At 36.0% G+C, this 19,688-nt stretch overlaps 1 protein-coding gene across 2 annotated transcripts in view; it reads left to right on the top strand.

The window, feature by feature from the left end:
* Positions 1-426: 426 nt before the first annotated feature.
* The window catches only part of LOC138700266 (Ig-like and fibronectin type-III domain-containing protein 1), a 1,344,471-nt gene continuing 1,325,209 nt past the window's right edge, over positions 427-19,688 (top strand). For both annotated transcript variants that reach the window (XM_069826766.1, XM_069826763.1), the window contains exon 1: positions 427-470. The gene's annotated coding sequence lies outside the window, so the exon portion shown is untranslated. The remainder of the gene's footprint in view (positions 471-19,688) is intronic.

The raw sequence follows: 19,688 nt of genomic DNA, 5'->3' as shown, positions 1-19,688 counted from the left end.
ATTATGCTATTTTTTTTCCTGGGTTATTTTACGACGCTGTATCAACATCTCAGGTTATTTGGCGTCTGAATGAGATGAAGGTGATAATGCCGGTGAGATGAGTCTGGGGTCCATCACCGAAAGTTACACAGCATTTGCTCGCAATGGATTGAGGGAAAACCCCGGAAAAAATCTCAACCAGGTAACTTGCCCCGACCGGGGCCACCTGGTTTCGCGGCCAGACGCGCTGACCGTTACTCCACAGCTGTGGGAAATTATGCTAAAGACAGACTTTAAAATGAACTCCTGAACACTTTGCTAAAGCGGACATAGCTCTTTCTTTCCCTGAACCCTTTATTTGTATAACTCGAATGGGTAAAGGTCGATCATGAAGTCTGTCAAAGGGTGGACATAAATTATCATTAACTTTTCTTTCTTTTATTTCAGATTTCACGTTCTGCAGAATCCTGACTTGCACAAGAACTACTTTGGTGAGTGAAAGATTTCTCTGATGTTTTTTCGGTGATCCGACAAATTTCTGCCTATCAGTTGTTCGTCCCGCCGTTTAAAATATCCCTCAAAATGATCAAAACTTAGAGCTTCATGATGGACTTAAAAATATATGAAATAGAAAACTAAGTGGACAATATTATTTTTCCGTATTTTAAATGTGCACAAAGGAATTTAAATAGAACAGTTAATTGTATTTCGACTCATAACTACTACTTCAGTGCCTCTACTGCTGAATTTATTCATTACCGGTCTTACTAATAAAAACTCTGTATTCAGACGTTTAACTGTCTTATACTGATATAGTGAGTAACTCGTTTATAAGTCGTGTGTAAATTCCTTACTAATAATCACTACATACGTCGTGTATAACAGTATAATGTTACACAGCTACGTCATAGCTTCGTCATTACTTCGTTACGAAAGGTAATAGAATATTTGAGGTTCTCTATTGCATCCGGTAAGGCGCTCTAGTGTGGCGTGTTAAGTATCGATAGTACAACTGGCTCTAATCGATTACCACACTATATTTTGGTCAAAGAGTACAAGCTACAGCAATATTATTGTAATAAATTCTGTGCTCCTTCGTTTGTTCTTCTGTGGTTACAAGGCAACCATCATCATAAAATGACAGTCGATACGAACAGCTGTTAGAGAGACGGCCATTTTTTCTCTATATACAACGCTTGAAGAAGGGGTTTCGTGTATATAACTACTGCAAAGCAATTCCCTTTGTATAGTTACAGCCTGTTTATACATCCATTGCTTATGCATGGTTTATTAGTAAAGTTTCTTGTGTCAACTCTGCATAAGTCTCGTATAAAAACTATACACGGTTTATTAGTAAGACTGTTCGTATATAATTTTGTAGTGAAAATATTTCATTGACAGGGTTGAAACTGTACCCTACTCTAAACCAATTTCCGTCCTTCTCTTACAAAATGTTTGGTTATGTCCTAAATTATCCGATATTTCTGTTATGTTCGCTAATATTAAATAATTCTTTTCGATTATTTTCGTTAATTGTTATAGTTAAGAAAATAATCACGAATTTGCATACCGCCCGTTATTAATTTCGGCGTTTCGCAAATTAAAGCCCGGACAAATCGGGGCCTCGAGTTTTGCGTGCCACATTGGGTACTTCTGGGCAAGCTTACTTCATCATGACTCGCCAGGTGCAAAGGCTCTGATACTTTGTCTAGCGAGGATAGACACCCCTCTCTCACCACTCGTCGTGTTCAGGCTTTTAACATCTTCGACGATCCCATTCAGCTGTGCTATCTTTTCTTGACAGGTACATTCTTATTAGGTTCGTTATTTATTCCAAACGAAATGAAACAAATTAATTTTAGAGACTGGAGATGGCTTACGTATTAAGAAGTAATATAAGAGGAGCATATGACTCGATGAAACACTATAAAATGAAAACCGTGACTATAAGAAACGTTGGGTGGCGGAAAAAAAATAATTCACATAACAAATTGAATGCACATATTTCACATAAAGTTATCACACGGAAACTAAAATTCTTTACTTTCACGTGACGTTATACACACCCCCGATTCCGCCTGCGAAACCATTAAATACCTCCCACATGTTTGGACTGCCTAGACAAAAATGAACAGCTTAAATCAGACACCTTGTACAGGGACATCCGTTTCCTATTAGTTCACAATTGCTCCATTAGTGCAGTATTATAGTTTCGGTTAATGTCAAGAAGTGAATAACAATTCTGTATAGAGTAGACCAATATTGGCTGCTTACTTCAGGCTGTAGTTATGAGTTTCTCAATGAGAAAGCTCAAGGTGTAACTTATTATATATTCTGGCGGTGTGTGACTTTAGAAAGTACAGTTCCATATTAAACACGCATTTAAATTTTTATTAGCCAATGTGCCATTCCACTATGCGAATAAAGTCGAAAGTACACTTGTCTTGGGACTATTATTGGCAGAAGTAATAAAATTTGCTTCATATCCAACTATCATTGCACTTTCTAGTCCGATTTTGAATTGAGGGGTTGGGTGCAAGAAAGGCGCTTCTCTCAAATGTAAGTTTTGAGAAAATTGATGTTGAAAATTCAAACCGTAATAATGTTACCTATGCACGCCTTTACATTTTGGCTACTCCTGACCTCTGTGATCACAGTATTGAAGTGAAACTTGGTGATCATGTTCATAATAGATCAGAGAAGACAATAAAGCGTTTTACTCAAAAAGGGCATATCCTCTAAAATGCCCTTCTTGCACCCAGCCCCTCAATTAAAGTGTTCCCGAATTACTTCTTTGGATCACTAATTCAAACCTTTAAACATGTTGGATTGTGTGGAAACAAGTATTTGAATGTGTCAATTGTAATTAAATATAGTAATAATAAGAATGATGATGATGATTATTATTACTATTATTATTATTATTATTATTATTAATAATATCTTTCCAGAAAACAGTTTCTCGCCTCACAGATTCCATGTCTTTCCTGAAAACGGTTTCTCGTCTCAAAGTTTTTCAGAAAGCTGTTTCTCGCTTCTTGAGTTCCATGTTTATTTATTTGTTTTTTAAGAAAGCTTTTTCCCGCGTAATTTTTTTCCGGGTAACGTTATTTATTATTACAATCAGAAAACTACAAAAATAGTACATTCCTATTAAGTATGATAGGAACAAAAATTCATTAAAAACTATTATATACAGCGTGAGTACAAGTGACTTCCCTGATTACTAAAATTATTTGTAGACAAACGATTGAACATAGAAAATTTTTAAATATACGAGTGTATGAAGGAACTCTCCAAGTTTTCAAACATACCTTATAGGTACTCGATATGGCCTGCCCTTGTATCCCTGCAGACATCAAGCCGGTAGTCCAATTCGTCTCATACACGGCTAAGTGTATCCATATCGATTGCAGCGATGGCGTTGATGATGCTGACTCGTAGCTCTGGCAGATTTTCCGGTAATGGAGGTACAAAAACAGAATATTTAACATACCCCCCCAAGTCACATGGTATTAAGTCAGGGGAACGTGGAGGCCCGTACTCGATCAGCTGTTCCTTGTGGGACGTTTGGCCGACCAGAAGATTTTCCTTTACACAGGCTTTTTGTGGTCACTAATTGATTGTACCATCATCTAATGGTCTTGGCGTCTGGTGGATCGGTATTGAATCTCGCTCGAAAATGTTGCCGCACAGTTATGACGGATTTTGTGTGAATTAAATTCCAATGCTACAAATGCACGCTCAGCATCAGTCACCATTTCTGTAAACTCAAGTCCTCTACCGGTAGGAGGTAGAACTACATCCCGTGGATAATGTGAAATAAAACTTTGAGAGATATTTTATTTGGTAATATCAGTACCATTGTTGTATTATTGTCTATAAAAAAAATCACCTAACTAGGCCAATCATTTATACTCACGCTGTACATGAAACAAAAATTAACATGCCAAATATTAAAACAAAACAGAAATATAAATTAAAGATTTTACCCCCGTATGAGCTAACTCTCGCGGTCGGGAGTTCAAACCCGCATTGTAGATAAGCAGAAAGAATAGTAAAACAAAATAAACAATTCCTATAAGCAATAAAACATCACAGATTACAAAAACAAGAGCCTATGCTATGAGGGATGCGCTTTGCGTGTGCATTTGTTTTTCGGTATATAAACATTGAGGATATACATAGTGTATTATTATATTAAATACTCTTAAAAACAACTAAAAATGGCAAATTTTTGTTATGTTCCTATATGCAAAAACCAGGGAAGCTTTTTTTCTTCAATCAGGTCCCGAAATATTCTGAATATATGCCTCGAAAGTGCTAGCTATTAAATAAAAGTAGACCTAACTACTTCAAGTAAGGAATTGTTGACTATAGTTTCATTTTGGAAGAGGAAAAAGAAAAATTAATAAAAACATATGCAACCTCGACAGCGAGCTATGTTAGCTTAGATTATATGCAGTAGTTGTAGGAGTCTCCGAATTTTACGCCTGCAGTAAACTCTAGATAAACTGGGATGTTTATTATCCACGACGATCCCTAGTGAAATCCATTTCGTGAATAATATTTTTAATGTACTGTACCCTAATTATTAAAGCCATGTTTTAAGTTCAAATTTTCAAAATCATCCCACACAGTAGTCTATTCAAAACTGCATGTCCTTAACATACAAAACACACTACTAATCGTGACACTATTGCGATCATATTATATCATCCTATTAAAAATTGCATTTGATCTTTCTGCAACTACAGGAAAAATACAAGTCTCTTCCCTATAAAAAAACACATTGGTGGTTGCATTTCCTGTTTTTAGCGTACGGTTCTTAAATACTAATGATTAAAGAGGGCAATATTCACTTTCGACATATTTCCTATTTTTTTATTCGTGCATATTGTTCTCAAAGTTCTCGTTTAGGTTAATGAACATTGAATTTACTCGTATTTATATTCTGCATACTGCAGATTTCCCCACCCATCTCGGGGAATCGCTCAATATTATACAGGTTTACGTTATTATTTATTGTAAATTAAATTAAATTATGAGTTAAGAAAATATTGAATTATATTAAATTATACTAGGTTTTACAAAATAACTGTAAATATAATTTTGACACTCACAGAAAAACAACAAGCGGGAAAACGTAATCAACTGTAGCATATGACAAAACATAGCCCTACAATATGTTGCGCCGCATGGAACGCTCCTGCCATCTGACGGTAAAACTTCGCATAAGTTATCCCTATTGAAAAAGTTTACTTGCAACAAATATTCACAAGTAGCCAATATAAGACTAATATTAAGCAGTGAATTATTATCTAACCCTATGTTAAGTTCTCTTAATAATTTCTTTAATTTCAAGTTTAAATTTAATCGTATTTATGTTAACTAAAAGAAGGTTGTGAGAAATTAATTTGTTGTATAGTTTTAAGCCTTAGTTAAACCCATGTTTCATACCAGTAGCTGTTTATTGTGTTCCAAGTTTTTCCTCAGAGAATTCCATCCCTTTTTTCTTGTTCAGAAAATTGTTTCTAGCCCACTGAGTTCCATTTTTTTCCGCAAAACCGTACCTCACCTTATGGATAGAGGCATATACAAGCGAATGCCTCGATTGAGATTGGAGATATAGGCTACTGGTGATGATGGAGAACCCGTTCTCACACAAAAAATCAATTTGTCATAAAGTATGTGGGTATATGGTGTAAAAAATAAGATAATAATAATCGCCAACGTATTTTTAAAACGATTCTAAAAAAATCAGAAACAAGGTTATGATATTACAATATATTCCCTGTGATAGAATGAACATGATTTGCATGATATAGGAATAGAGATCTCCACAAGTGCATTTAATAGATTAAAATAATATTGCCATTCGCAAAAACAGATTACTGCTCGATATGGATTTAATGGTCCAGGAAATGAGATGAAGTTCATTAAAACAGCAGATTTTTTTTTCCATGTAACATGCTCTGACCTTGGCACGTGAACCCGGATAGCAGCTGAACGCTGCCCAATGACCACCCGTGCTGTTAGAGTAGTACACGTTATGCATTAAAGCCGCCTGTCATCATGAGATTAGCAATTCCTCGGCGCGGTGAATTAAAACAGAGAAACCTTTTCATTTGGCTTTCGGTAATGGACCTCCTTATAAACGTTAGTATGGCGATATCTTAATTAAATCACATTTTCACACATAAGACCTTCATTTAACTAAATTTGCTGTTGTCTTTCCCATCGTGTTAAATAAAAATTATTGTAAGGTTATTCAATATAATATCATTGCGAAAATCACGCTTACGATAAATGCTATTCTTTTGTTTAACAAGTTTTCCGTATTAGTTGAGCGATAGAGTTGCCACCTACCGGGAAATTAATCTTGGAATGCAAAAACTCTCTTATTCCATGGAGTAAGTGGAGTTCTGACTTCCACGTGTTTTAAAACAGCCCCCAGAATGCAGATAAATATCGAAATTAGTGTATTCTTGCCTTCCACGCATGCGGGACAAACTAAAAAGCATCATCCAGCCCATAACTCAATTTTGTCAAAAATTGGAGATAGTGGGGTTTTGATCTCCCTGTCTAAATTGTTCTTCCTCTGACACAAATCGTCAAGTGAGATGTACTGCCTGATAATAGATTTACTTATCAGCCAGAACCTGCATCGAAGGCAGTTAGACATTACTTACTTACTTCTTGGCTTTTAAGGAACCCGGAGGTTCATTGCCGCCCTCACATAAGTCCGCCATCGGTACCTATCCTGAGCAAGATTAATCCAGTCTCTATAATCATATCCCACCTCCCTCAAATCCATTTTAATATTACCTTCCCATCTACGTCTCGGTCTCCCTAAAGGTCTTTTTCCCTCCGGCCTCCCAACTAACACTCTATATGCATTTCTGGATTCACCCATACGTACTACATGCCCTGCCCATCTCAAACGTCTGGATTTAAAGTTCCTAATTATGTCAGGTGAAGAATACAATGCGTGCAGTTCTGTGTTGTGTAACTTTCTCCATTCTCTTGTAACTTCATCCCTCTTAGACCCAAATATTTTCCTAAGCACCTTATTCTCAAACGCCCTTAATCTCTGTTCCTCTCTCAAAGTGAGAGTCCAAGTTTCACAACCATCCAGAACAACCGGTAATATAACTTACAACTTACTTACAAATGGCTTTTAAGGAACCCGAAGGTTCATTGCCGCCCTCACATAAGCCCGCCATCGGTCCCTATCCTGTGCAAGATTAAGCCAGTCTCTATCATCATACCCCACCTCCCTCAAATCCATTTTAATATTATCCTCCCATCTACGTCTCGGCCTCCCTAAAGGTCTTTTTCCCTCCGGTCTCCCAACTAACACTCTATATGCATTTCTGGATTCGCCCATACGTGCTACATGCCCTGCCCATCTCAAACGTCTGGATTTCAAGTTCCTAATTATGTCAGGTGAAGAATACAATGCGTGCAGTTCTGTGTTGTGTAACTTTCTCCATTCTCCTGTAACTTCATCCTGCTTAGCCCCAAATATTTTCCTACGCATCTTATTCTCAAACACCCTTAACCTATGTTCCTCTCTCAGAGTGAGAGTCCAAGTTTCACAGCCATATAGAAGAACCGGTAATATAACTGTTTTATAAATTCTAACTTTCAGATTTTTGGACAGCAGACTGGATGATAAGAGCTTCTCAACCGAATAATAACACGCATTTCCCATATTTATTCTGCGTTTAATTTCCTCCCGAGTGTCATTTATATTTGTTACTGTTGCTCCAAGATATTTGAATTTTTCCACCTCTTCGAATGATAAATCTCCAATATTTATATTTCCATTTCGTACAATATTCCCGTCACGAGACATAATCATATACTTTGTCTTTTCGGGATTTACTTCCAAACCGATCGCTTTACTTGCTTCAAGTAAAATTTCCGTGTTTTCCCTAACCGTTTGTGTATTTTCTCCTAACATATTCACGTCATCTGCATAGACAAGAAGCTGATGTAGCCCGTTCAATTCCAAACCCTGCCTGTTATCCTGAACTTTCCTAATGGCATATTCTAAAGCGAAGTTAAAAAGTAAAGGTGATAGTGCATCTCCCTGCTTTAGCCCGCAGTGAATTGGAAAAGCATCAGATAGAAACTGACCTATACGGACTCTGCTGTATGTTTCACTGAGACACATTTTAATTAATCGAACTAGTTTCTTGGGAATACCATATTCAATAAGAATATCATATAATACTTCCCTCTTAACCGAGTCATAAGCCTTTTTGAAATCTATGAATAACTGATGTACTTTACCCTTATACTCCCATTTTTTCTCCATTATCTGCCGAATACAAAAAATCTGATCAATAGTCGATCTATTACGCCGAAAACCGCACTGATGATCCCCAATAATTTCATCTACTCAAAAGAATATTGGACAAAATTTTGTACGACGTCAACAAAAGTGATATTCCTCGAAAGTTACCACAGTTGGTTTTGTCCCCCTTTTTAAAAATAGGTACAATTATGGACTCCTTCCATTGTTCTGGTACAATTTCCTTTTCCCAAATAGCAAGTACAAGTTTATAAATTTCGCTATATAATGCACTTCCACCCTCTTGTATTAATTCTGCTGGAATTTGATCGATACCTGGAGACTTGTACTTTTTCAGATTTTCTATCGCAATTTCGACTTCTGAAAGCGTGGGTTCGGGTATAAATGGCTCAGCAGTTTGTATTTCAATTTCGTCCCGATCATTCCGGTAATATAACTGTTTTATAAATTCTAACTTTCACATTTTTTGACAGCAGACTGGATGATAAAATTTTCTCAACCGAATAATAACAGGCATTTCCCATATTTATTCTGTGTTTAATTTCCTCCCGAGTATCATTTATATTTTTTACTGTTGCTTCCAGATATTTGAACTTCTCCACCTCTTCAAAAGATAAATTTCCAATTTTTATATTTCCATTTCGTGCAATATTCTCGTCACGAGACATAATCATATATTTTATCTTTTCGGGATTTACTTCCAAACCTATCTCTTTACTTGCTTCAAGTAAAATTCCCGTTTTCCCTAATCGTTCGTGGATTTTCTCCTAACATATTCACGTCATCCGCATAGACAAGCAGCTGATGTAACCCGTTCAATTCCAAACCCTCTCTGTTATCCTGACAGTTACGCATTATAAGAGTATTTTTCTCGAGGTATTTCCGTCGATCTCTTTCATTAGGCCATGAGTCTCCACTCCCTCCTCTTTTCATTTTATCATCTGCAAAAGTTAAAATAGACTGGGGTGAAGTCTTTAGGGAAGTACGATCCTGCGATGATGATGATGATGATGATGATGATGATGATGATGATGATGATGATGTAAGTTTTAAGGGCTTGGGGCTCCGGGCTCTTGCATTCTTTAAGTACTTGTATGAGAATAAAATGTGGCTTTCTCAGGCTGAGGCAGGATGGGCCACCTGTCAGCAACGTATTCACTAATGCCATCCAAGCTAGCCGTCGAACCAATGGATGCCCAAATGCTTATGTCTCGGCTCCATTCCAAGAAAAGCGAAGTCCTTGCAAATGGCCGAATCAGACATAGGATTAGGTTATCCTGAAGCCGACCTTGATCTTTGTGTGATCGAAGCTGAAGTGTGAATCGCTCGTAATCTGGTTACGTGGAATGCCGTAACGCGGAGTTGAACGAGCACCCAGTTTCTGGGTCATTGAAACCGAGAGCCGATGTGGGAGGAAGATGTCGCTTGCAAGAGGGAAAGCCGGCCAGCTCCGTGACTCCTGGAACGTGATTGCTCTCTCCGTCTAACGCGTCAAAAGTCTGCACGACTCCTCGCTCAATGCAGTGGCGTTCCATTGTCATGCTGTTCTGTCGCCTGTCGCCTGCCATCTGTTGAGCGGAGGGATATGTACGCAGAAAAAATATCATTGTGTTACTGACAAGAGAGACATTGTTAGAAAGACACTGTATCAGAACTAGTACGTACGTACCTTTACAACTTGCATAGTCCTGTCTACATTTTACTTTTCCTTTCACTATGAAATTAATTTATTCATAACTTACAAAAAAAACTGATCAACAAAATTAAATATCTTGAATAATTTCAAGGGAAAAATTGTTCCGGGGCCGGGTATCAATCCCGGGACCTCTACATTTTACTTTTCCTTTCACTATGAAATTAATTTATTCATAACTTACAAAAAAAACTGATCAACAAAATTAAACATCTTGAATAATTTTAAGGGAAAAATTGTTCCGGGGCCGGGTATCAATCCCGGGACCTCTACATTTTACTTTTCCTTTCACTATGAAATTAATTTATTCATAACTTACGAAAAAAAACTGATCAACAAAATTAAACATCTTGAATAATTTCAAGGGAAAAATTGTTCCGGGGCCGGGTATCAATCCCGGGACCACTACATTTTACTTTTCCTTTCACTATGAAATTAATTTATTCATAACTTACAAAAAACACTGATCAACAAAATTAAACAACTTGAATAATTTCAATGGAAAAATTGTTCCGGGGCCGGGTATCAATCCCGGGACCTCTGGTTGAACGTACCAGCGCTCTGCCAACTGAGCTACCCGGGAACTCCACCCGACACCGTCTCAACTTTTCCCTTTATATCCACACAACTCGCGTGGGCTGACGAAACGCCAGAGACCCACATCGAGTGCACACAAACTCTGTGTGACTTGAAATTGTGGTTTTCTGTTAACGTACACAGTGACGTATATATTATGCAAATCTAATCTTTCAGGTAAGGCTTCCTGTAAAGCAGATTTGAATAATTTCAAGGTAAAAATTTTCAAGTCACACAGAGTTTGTGTGCACTCGATGTGGGTCTCTGGCGTTTCGTCAGCCCACGCGAGTTGTGTGGATATAAAGGGAAAAGTTGAGACGGTGTCGGGTGGAGTTCCCGGGTAGCTCAGTTGGCAGAGCGCTGGTACGTTCAACCAGAGGTCCCGGGATCGATACCCGGCCCCGGAACAATTTTTCCCTTGAAATTATTCAAATCTGCTTTACAGGAGCCTTACCTAAAAGATTAGATTTGCATAATTAAACATCTTTTTTGTTAAAACATAAAGATTAGGTGATTCTTGTACCATTTTTCGTTCTAATTTCAGATCTGTTTTCAAAATTTTTTATCACTCATAGTTTTTGAGTAATTATGTGAAATGTACTTCAGGCTTTCTTGTATTGATACCTTGTAACATTTTACCTAAAATCGTATTTATTTACCTAGAATGTGTGTGAAATAGATTTTAGGCTATGCTTCGCTTGAGAAACATCTCTTTTCAGTGTCCAGCAATAGTTTAACAGAATATTTAGGCTCCATTTTTTCTGGTAGCGCCTTTCCATTTCAGAAAAATCCTGATGAAAACACTGCCCATATTCATCGTTCACTACCCAAAGGTTTTTGAGGAAAGAAAAAATATATGAGAATCCATGAAGTTATTTTGACAAATATATCATACCCCATCACGTTATGATTCTGAATCAGCTTACTGACAAGTTCTCTGTAAACTTCTGATCTTTGGTTCCCTAGAAAGTAAGTCTGTTGAATGATCCTCAGGTGCCCGGTATATCATTGGAATTGGAAAAGGCATTTGACGGGATCCTTATGGCCAACTAGTTAGGCTAATAGAATTACATGGAGCACAACAGATTTCAAGGGCCCAGTTCCTGTTCTCATTATTTTGCAACCAAAAGAACACTCGTAAGCTCTTTTAACTTGTGTAGTAAAATTCACCTATGTGCTTTGAAAATTAATTAAACACAAACGTAATGAAAATTGTTTGTGATTTACACAGTATTTCGAGGTATGTTTCACTTTATAAGATACTTGCACCATACTTAAAAGTAGGCAAAGAAAACACTGGTTATGAAACTTGTTTCATGATTGTAAGAAGTTCTAACTCAACTGAGAACTAATACTCTCACAGTCTAATGAGGAATAAAACTCATTTTTATGAATTCTGACTTCACAGGCAACAGTGATATAAAGTTATAGGTCAATTGTTAAAGCAATAAAATGTAATATTTGAAATATTTCCTTTCCATTAGCGTTTTAAGGACTGTATATAGCAATAAAAATAAATCAGTTTTTCTAAAATTACGAGTACAAAAAAAGTGGTGGATGGTAGAAAAATTCTGACTTCATTTTTGGAATCAGCAGATGACATTACATAAGAATCAGCAGAAATTGTACTTTAACAAAATCATTGTTGACCAGTGAATTAATGTTTTTCGAAATATTCGAACATAAACATCACATTTATAAAAGTGAATCAAATTTTCTATAAGTATTTTTCATATAAATTCGTAATTTATACCAAAATTACCCTATAATTAAAGTTAATGATTACTTGAATTCAATATACTTATGTTCGAAAACGTACGGACTTAATTTAAATGCAGTAAATCGCAGGCTGTCTTAATAGATCATCAAAGATCGAAGTGTGACAAAAAAATTTGCCACCGATAATTGAAGGTTTCAGAGCCATAGTGGGGCAAGCGCCATTTATTAAAAACGGAGAAAGCAAGGGTTAAAGTTAAGTGAATACCATAGTTTAATGAAGATTTTACATCTCATTTAGTTTGTGTATACTTTATATTACTTGATATATTTTTCCATTGAATTATGGTGATAACTTCATTTTAACCCTTGTTTTCTACGGTTTTAGTAAATGGCGCTTGGCCCACTATGGTTCTGAACCCTTCAATTGTAAACACTATTACTATTCCATACAGCTCGACTGTGAAGAACCTTGGCATTTATGTGGATTGTCACCTAGGATGGCATGAACAAGTGAATCACACTTCTAAAAAAATATTTTCGATTATTCATTTCAATTCAATTCAATTCAATTCACTTCAATTCAATTCAATTCAATTCAATTCAATTCAATATAATTCAATTTATTAAGTCATTGATTAAAGTTCACGTTAACACTTTGTTTGTTAAAAACATAAAATCACTTGGGCACACGTTAAAAAGTGTTAAAACTTTAAAAAAGCTATATACCTTCGACAGACGGCCCGTTTCGACGTGATGTCACGTCTTCCTCAGTGTCTCCTGAACTACTGGTGATCTTGAATTCTGCGATGTACATTTAGGGAAGGCATAGGTGAAAGTACTAAATCTTACAGTTTTCAATCTATTGAGCTGAAATTTTTATCACATGCTACTTTTATATGTCAGTTACATTGTGCAAAATATCTTTTACCTAGCTTTGATGGTTTTGGAGATATTGTAATTTTAATCAATTTAATTAATTAATATATAAATGGTTCCACACGTCGACAATTAAAGAAAATCACGTTGAAAAAAATTCCTGCCATTTATTTCATCTTAATAAGGAAACGTGTCACATAATTTTATTCTGGTGTCCTTGGTCTTTGAGAAAAAAAAAAAAGAAAACTGTAAGATTTAGCAATTTCACCTATGCCTTCCCTTAAGCCATTAAACATACAGTGATAGGCTTCGTCACAATACAGAAGGGAGGGGAAAAAAACATGAATTTGAAATTCCACATATAATTGAAAAGAGTAAAGTTTAATTAGGATGATAACACAAAACATTTTGAAACTCGAAAATTAATGAAAACACTTCACTCTTAATGTAATAATTGTGACTAAATGCATATAACTTTATTTATTAAAAACAATTTCGTATGAATTTATGTTAAGAAACTCATCTACAGAGTAGAAAAGATTAATTAAAAGCCAATTATAAAATCTAGCTTTGAAACTATTGGTTGGTAACTTATAATATTGTCTGGGAAGCTTATTATATAATTTCATCCCCATAACATAAAAATTTGTACTAGTTTTATGTAATCAACAGTATGGGATATTAATTTGTTCACTATTTCTAATTTCATGTTCATGTATATTGGCTATTAATGAGTAATTGTTTATATTTTGTCGAATGTAAAGGACTAGGTCGTGTATATATATATATATATATATATATATATATATAAATTTATGACAGTTAATATCTGTGATTGTTTGAAAAAAGGTCGACAATGTTCAAGATAGTTTGATTGACATAGAATTCTAATGACTTTCTTTTGCAAAATCAAGACACTCCCAATTTTGCTACCATTTCCCCATTTCAATCATTAAAGCAACTGAAGCACTTTCTTCCTGAAAAAAAAAAAAAAAAAAAAAACTAAAATTAATCCTTGTACAAACACTCGTGATGCCACATTTCGACTACTGCGATATTATATTAAGTAACCTAAATGTAAATTTGAGCAGCAGGCTACAACGTGTGCATAATGCGTGCGTCAGTTATATTTGTAATATTCGTAAGTATGATCATGTTTCCCCGTCTTTCCAAACTCTGTCTTGGTTAAGGCTAAGCGATCGACGAGCTCTGCATTCTCTTATTTCAAATTATGCGCACCGATATCCCAATCTTCTTGGCTTCTCGTTTTCAAAATTTATCCGCATATCATCAGCTAAGTACCAGGTCTCATCATAACAATTTACTCATTATACCTTACCATAAGACATCTTTATACTCGTATTCTTCATTCTATACAGTTTCAGTTGCTAGAAATTGGAACTCACTTCCGAGTGATGTAAGGGGTTGTTGGACAATAACTTCATTTAGGACAAAATTATATAAATTATTTCTTAAGAGATTAACTACTGATTAATATAGCTATGCATTTCTCTTGCTTCCTACCTCCCCCAACCCCCCACCCTCTTACTCACTGGAGTCAAACTCCGTTCCATTTGTATTTGTCTCTGACCTGCGAGTAGCGTATCGTTGCAGTGTCTCTCTCGAAACCATGTACCTCTACAAAAACGAAAGTTTCAAGTAGGATGGGAGGACGCATTTTTTTGCTGCCAATATGATGAGAATATTAAATGTATGATTTGTTCACAAGTATTACGAGGAAACGGTTGTATAATATAAAACGGCATTATATTACATGGCACTCATGAAACATTAAAAGGTTAAGTGTTACTATTATTATTATTATTATTATTATTATTATTATTATTATTATTATTATTATTATTATCTCTGTTCGTCGATTCTTTTTCAGCTGATGTACGAATAATGCGGTTAGATCTTCAATTTAAACTCAAAGATTTACAATGTAATGTTAAATGAAAGCTAGATGTTAGGACTTGATAAATGTTGAACTTTTCAAATCTTTGTCAAAAAATAAATATCCGAAGCTTCGTTCTTACGCTTGCTGTGTTGAAGCCATGTTCACTACAACTTACGTTCGTGAAAAGTTATTTCAACAATGAAAATAGTAAAAACCAAATTTAGTTCACGACTGACAGACAAATACCTTCGTGATCAATTACGACTGGCAGTAAGTGACATAATTCCAGATTTTGAAACTCTGTCGCAGAGACATTCTGAAGACAGTTAATTTTGGGTTGTGATAATGTGTCCTATATTTTCTTATTAATTTCTTTCTTCGTTACACGTACTAAACATTAGTTTGTAGCCTTGTCATCATCATCATCATCATCATCATCATCGTCATCATCATCCGTCACAAATTAGGCCTGTGCAGACCTGTTTCGGCCCCATCTAGCAGTCTTCTAAATGGTCTTCCTAACCGTTGATGTCCTCTGGGTTGATATTGCATCATCATTTTGGGGATTTTTTAATTATCCTTTCGTTTTACATGGTGTAGGCAATTTAGTTTGTATCTGTTTGTTTTTTCTTCTACCGATTCTACTTCTAATTAGTCCAATATTTCTTCATTCCTTTCTCGATCTAAAAGAGTATATCCTGCTGATCGTCTGCTGATTCTGCTCATATCTCTTTTCCTTAATGTCCAAATTTCACTTCCGTATGAAAGGGAGGGTAATGCTAGAGTATTATATATTTTTACTGTATTCTTGTGGATTTTTGTACTAATTTAGCTTTTAATGTATTATTTGTTATTCCTAAAATTTGTGTAAATTTGATCATTTTCTTCTTCACATCTTTTTCATTTTGGTAAGATATTTCACAACCCAGATAATTGAAATTTTGTACTTGTTCTATGCATTGGTTATTGTGTATTATCTTACTTCTAGTTGGGTCTTGTCCCAAAAATGCCATTACTTTTGATTTTTGTGCTAAAATCTCCATCCCAAAATCTGATAATATTTTATTTAATGTATATAGCCCTCTTTGTAAGTTATCCTCACTACTGGACTACCTAACGATAAGGCTACTAACCTATCTTAGGGAAAACTCCATTGCAGTAGTTTCAAGCCTCAGAAAAGCAGTATAAGGATAGATAATTTGTAGCCTTGTACTGTATAAAATTATATTTAAGTGCTTGACATAAGAAAAATGAAAATCCGTTAATAAGTCAGACAGTTGCTTCAGTTCCCCTTCGGGTCTCCGCCTCCCTCCATAGGTGTTATGCATGTTGCAGTTTACACAGTGGCTCGGCGAACGATCACATTTTCGCCACGGCTGTTTGCACGATGATTCTGAGCCTAACTAACGAAATGGAGAGATGAGTGACACGTTTGCACGCCACTGAACTGCTTTATTGTGAACATTGAACTGTCCCGGCACTTGCCTGGATTCTATCACGATCCACCTTGAGCTGGAAACGTCTACTGTAGTCATCCACGTGACGTGAATTATGAATAAATTAAGATCATTTAGCCTAAGTAGGTGAAATACATAAATAATGCTTTGTAACAGAAATTTCGCTACCATATACCCGTGGGCACCTAGTCGCTCGTCTGAGAAAGTTCAGTAACACCGAGCAAGTGGGAATTGCTGAACATATCTATCTTGCATTCGGGACGTCTAATTCGAATTTCGGTCTTAAGTTGAAGTATTTCCACTGCTGTATCGTGTATAGGCTCTCCTCTGGAGGAAGCGTCTCACTGGAATTTGTACGAGTAAGTTCTGCTTTCGAATGTGACAAGGCACCGCTCTGTAAAATCAACTAATAACTAGATGCTTAGGAATATTCGTTTCGTCTCTAAAATTAATAATCATGCATTAGATATCAGAACCGGCAACTGGCGTACCTCAGGCGATAGACAAGTTTGACAGCTGATCAATATCTGTGTTCGAACGTAAGTTCGATTCTCGCTTGGACTGATTGCGAGGTTGCAGTTTTTTTTTTAGTTTAACTCCAATTTTAAAGCGAATATCACGTAATCTCATAGCGAATTTTCTGAGCTTATCGCCTAATACAATCTCGCTATTAACAATTGCATTGACAATAACCGAATGCATGAATGAATGAATAAATGAATGAAGTGCATTTATTGATACACAATTATACAAACTCATGTACAGAAGATCCTTCGCACGAGCCCGTACGGTCATTCGTGCTGTAACTATGCACAGTTTGAATCTTCAAAGAAACATAATAATACTACTAATAATAAAATAGTAAAACAACAGTTATTATTATTACTATCGTTATCATTAATTATCACAATTACAACTAATCTAGCTTCATACTAAATTTCACAAAAATACAGGGATATCATTTTATTTTTACTAACATTTTTAATATTAATCTGTCTATACTTTAGAGAACCGGAAACACCGCTTGCTCCCCCCCTCCAAGACTGGAGTTCGATGATACTGGCGTAAAACACAAATCACTCTACTAGGTATAGGAAGGAAGAAAAGTAGTGCATCCATTTACGTAAACTACGAAATATCGCGATTTTGAGTTTGATAATTTTCATTGGGTTTTTCTTTAATCAAAGTACAGTACTGTATTAAGAATAAGTGTTTTTACTCACGAAGTGAGTTATCCATGCGAACGTATTCATTATGCAGTGTATATTATACTGTCTACAGCACATTAGCGTACAATATAGAGAAAGAAGTAAAATTGAAAAATAATCATAATATGAATATTTAAACACAATTTTGAAAATGGTGGCCGTTCATTTCGATACAGGCTTCAGTTCTTTTGTGCATATTATCGCACTATAGACTATTGCATCTAATTCCAATTGCCAGTTTCGTCCTTGGTACTAGTAACTCATGTTGAAATAATTCTGTACCTACTCTACGTACTGTGAATTCAATCTTCACTTCTGCCCGACCCGAAAATATGAAATTACTCAGACATGCTATCTACTGTCCGTCCAAGTGGTTATGCCGCAGGATTGTAGAAAGGGAGGAAATCACGTGACAGTTAATTACTTAACGAGGCCCTTTTATTTAAGTTAAATTAAACAGCTATATAATATTACGTAAACGTCCAATTTCTAAGAGAAATTAATGTTTTCAGAAAAGAGCTAAGACAGCCCAGCTTTTACAGAGGGGCGAGCAAAAGCAGGTGGGGGAAATCGGGATGCGACGTAGGCAAACGGACAGTACCTGTGCGAAAATATGATTCAATATTGAAAGCTCTTTCGTCACTGGAAAAGAGAACATATTTCTGGAACGTACTATACCCAGTAACTCAGTACTGCTTACTGTCTGCGGTCTTGTTCTGTGTGGAGTTGGAACTTCCTTAGTAGAAGGGATGGGAGTGAAGTACATTCAAAAACTCAGGTACAATAAAAATTGAAGTAAAAATAAAATGATGTCCCTGTACAAAAGGTTGGATAAAAAGTAATGGCAACAGTTCGATATTTCTGACATGGCTTTATTCACAGAGGTACAACATTTACGTACCTTCAGTATAGTCGCCTCCCTTATTTATCACCTTCTGCCAAATGTTTGGAAGGCGTCGTACACTGTCAGCGCGTCCATCTTTGTTGATGTTCCGTATTGACCGCCCTATAATACGGATAAGTCATCTCTGGTATTGTACCGGATCCCTCACAGTGGTTCTTTCACTTTGGCGAAAAGATCGTAATCACATGGAGTCCCATCGGTTGAGTATGGTGAATGTTCCACAATCTCCCATCGCCTATCGCTTAAACAGTTTTTGTATCGAGAGAATTTCTGAAGAAAAACTCTAAAATGGGGATCACTCAATTTCTTTAGAGGAATATTTGCATTGAGCATCATGTTGCACGTGTCGTTTAGACCCGCACAACTAAATGATGATGATGATGATGATGATGATGATTCCTCAGATTTCATTTTAACGCATTTCCTGTGCTATGTACTGTTGCAATGTTTCTCTATAGTCTGAGTTATTCTGGTTTTTATTTCAATTTTACATACATTACACACGATAATGTCTTCGTTAATACATAAAATGTCACTCTCATACTTCTTAATTGCATTTCGTATCTTTTAGCGAATTTAACGTTTTGACTTCGACATTATGAATGGATCAGCACTACACTATTCAACTCGTACTAAATATTTGAGCAGGATAACACAACTGCACAACCCCGTTGCACTGTGGACCGGGGTTTCTTCGTTATGTACGCTGCTGTACTCGCCAGGTACACAAAAGACGAACGGCGCGGCACGTGCCATATACTCCGATACGAAACAACTCCACTTTTCCTTAAGTCATCCCGCATCCACTATCTAATTATGACTAATGAGGAAATACAAATATTTATACATTTTTAATAAATCTCATCTCATCTCAATCATCTCAAACCTAAGGCCTGTAGGTTCATTGCAATATGTCAGAGTACTTATAATTGTGAAAATTATTGTTCTGTAGATAAGCATTTCTTTATTCAGGGACATCACTTTATTTTTACTAACATTTTTAACATTAACCTGGCTATACTCGGAAACACTGTTATCCCCCTTCCATTACAG

Source organism: Periplaneta americana, chromosome 5, assembly GCF_040183065.1.
Source record: "Periplaneta americana isolate PAMFEO1 chromosome 5, P.americana_PAMFEO1_priV1, whole genome shotgun sequence".
NCBI lineage: Eukaryota > Metazoa > Arthropoda > Insecta > Blattodea > Blattidae > Periplaneta > Periplaneta americana.
The sequence above is the reverse complement of the archived record's forward strand: the minus strand, read 5'-3'. Positions and strand labels throughout refer to the sequence as shown.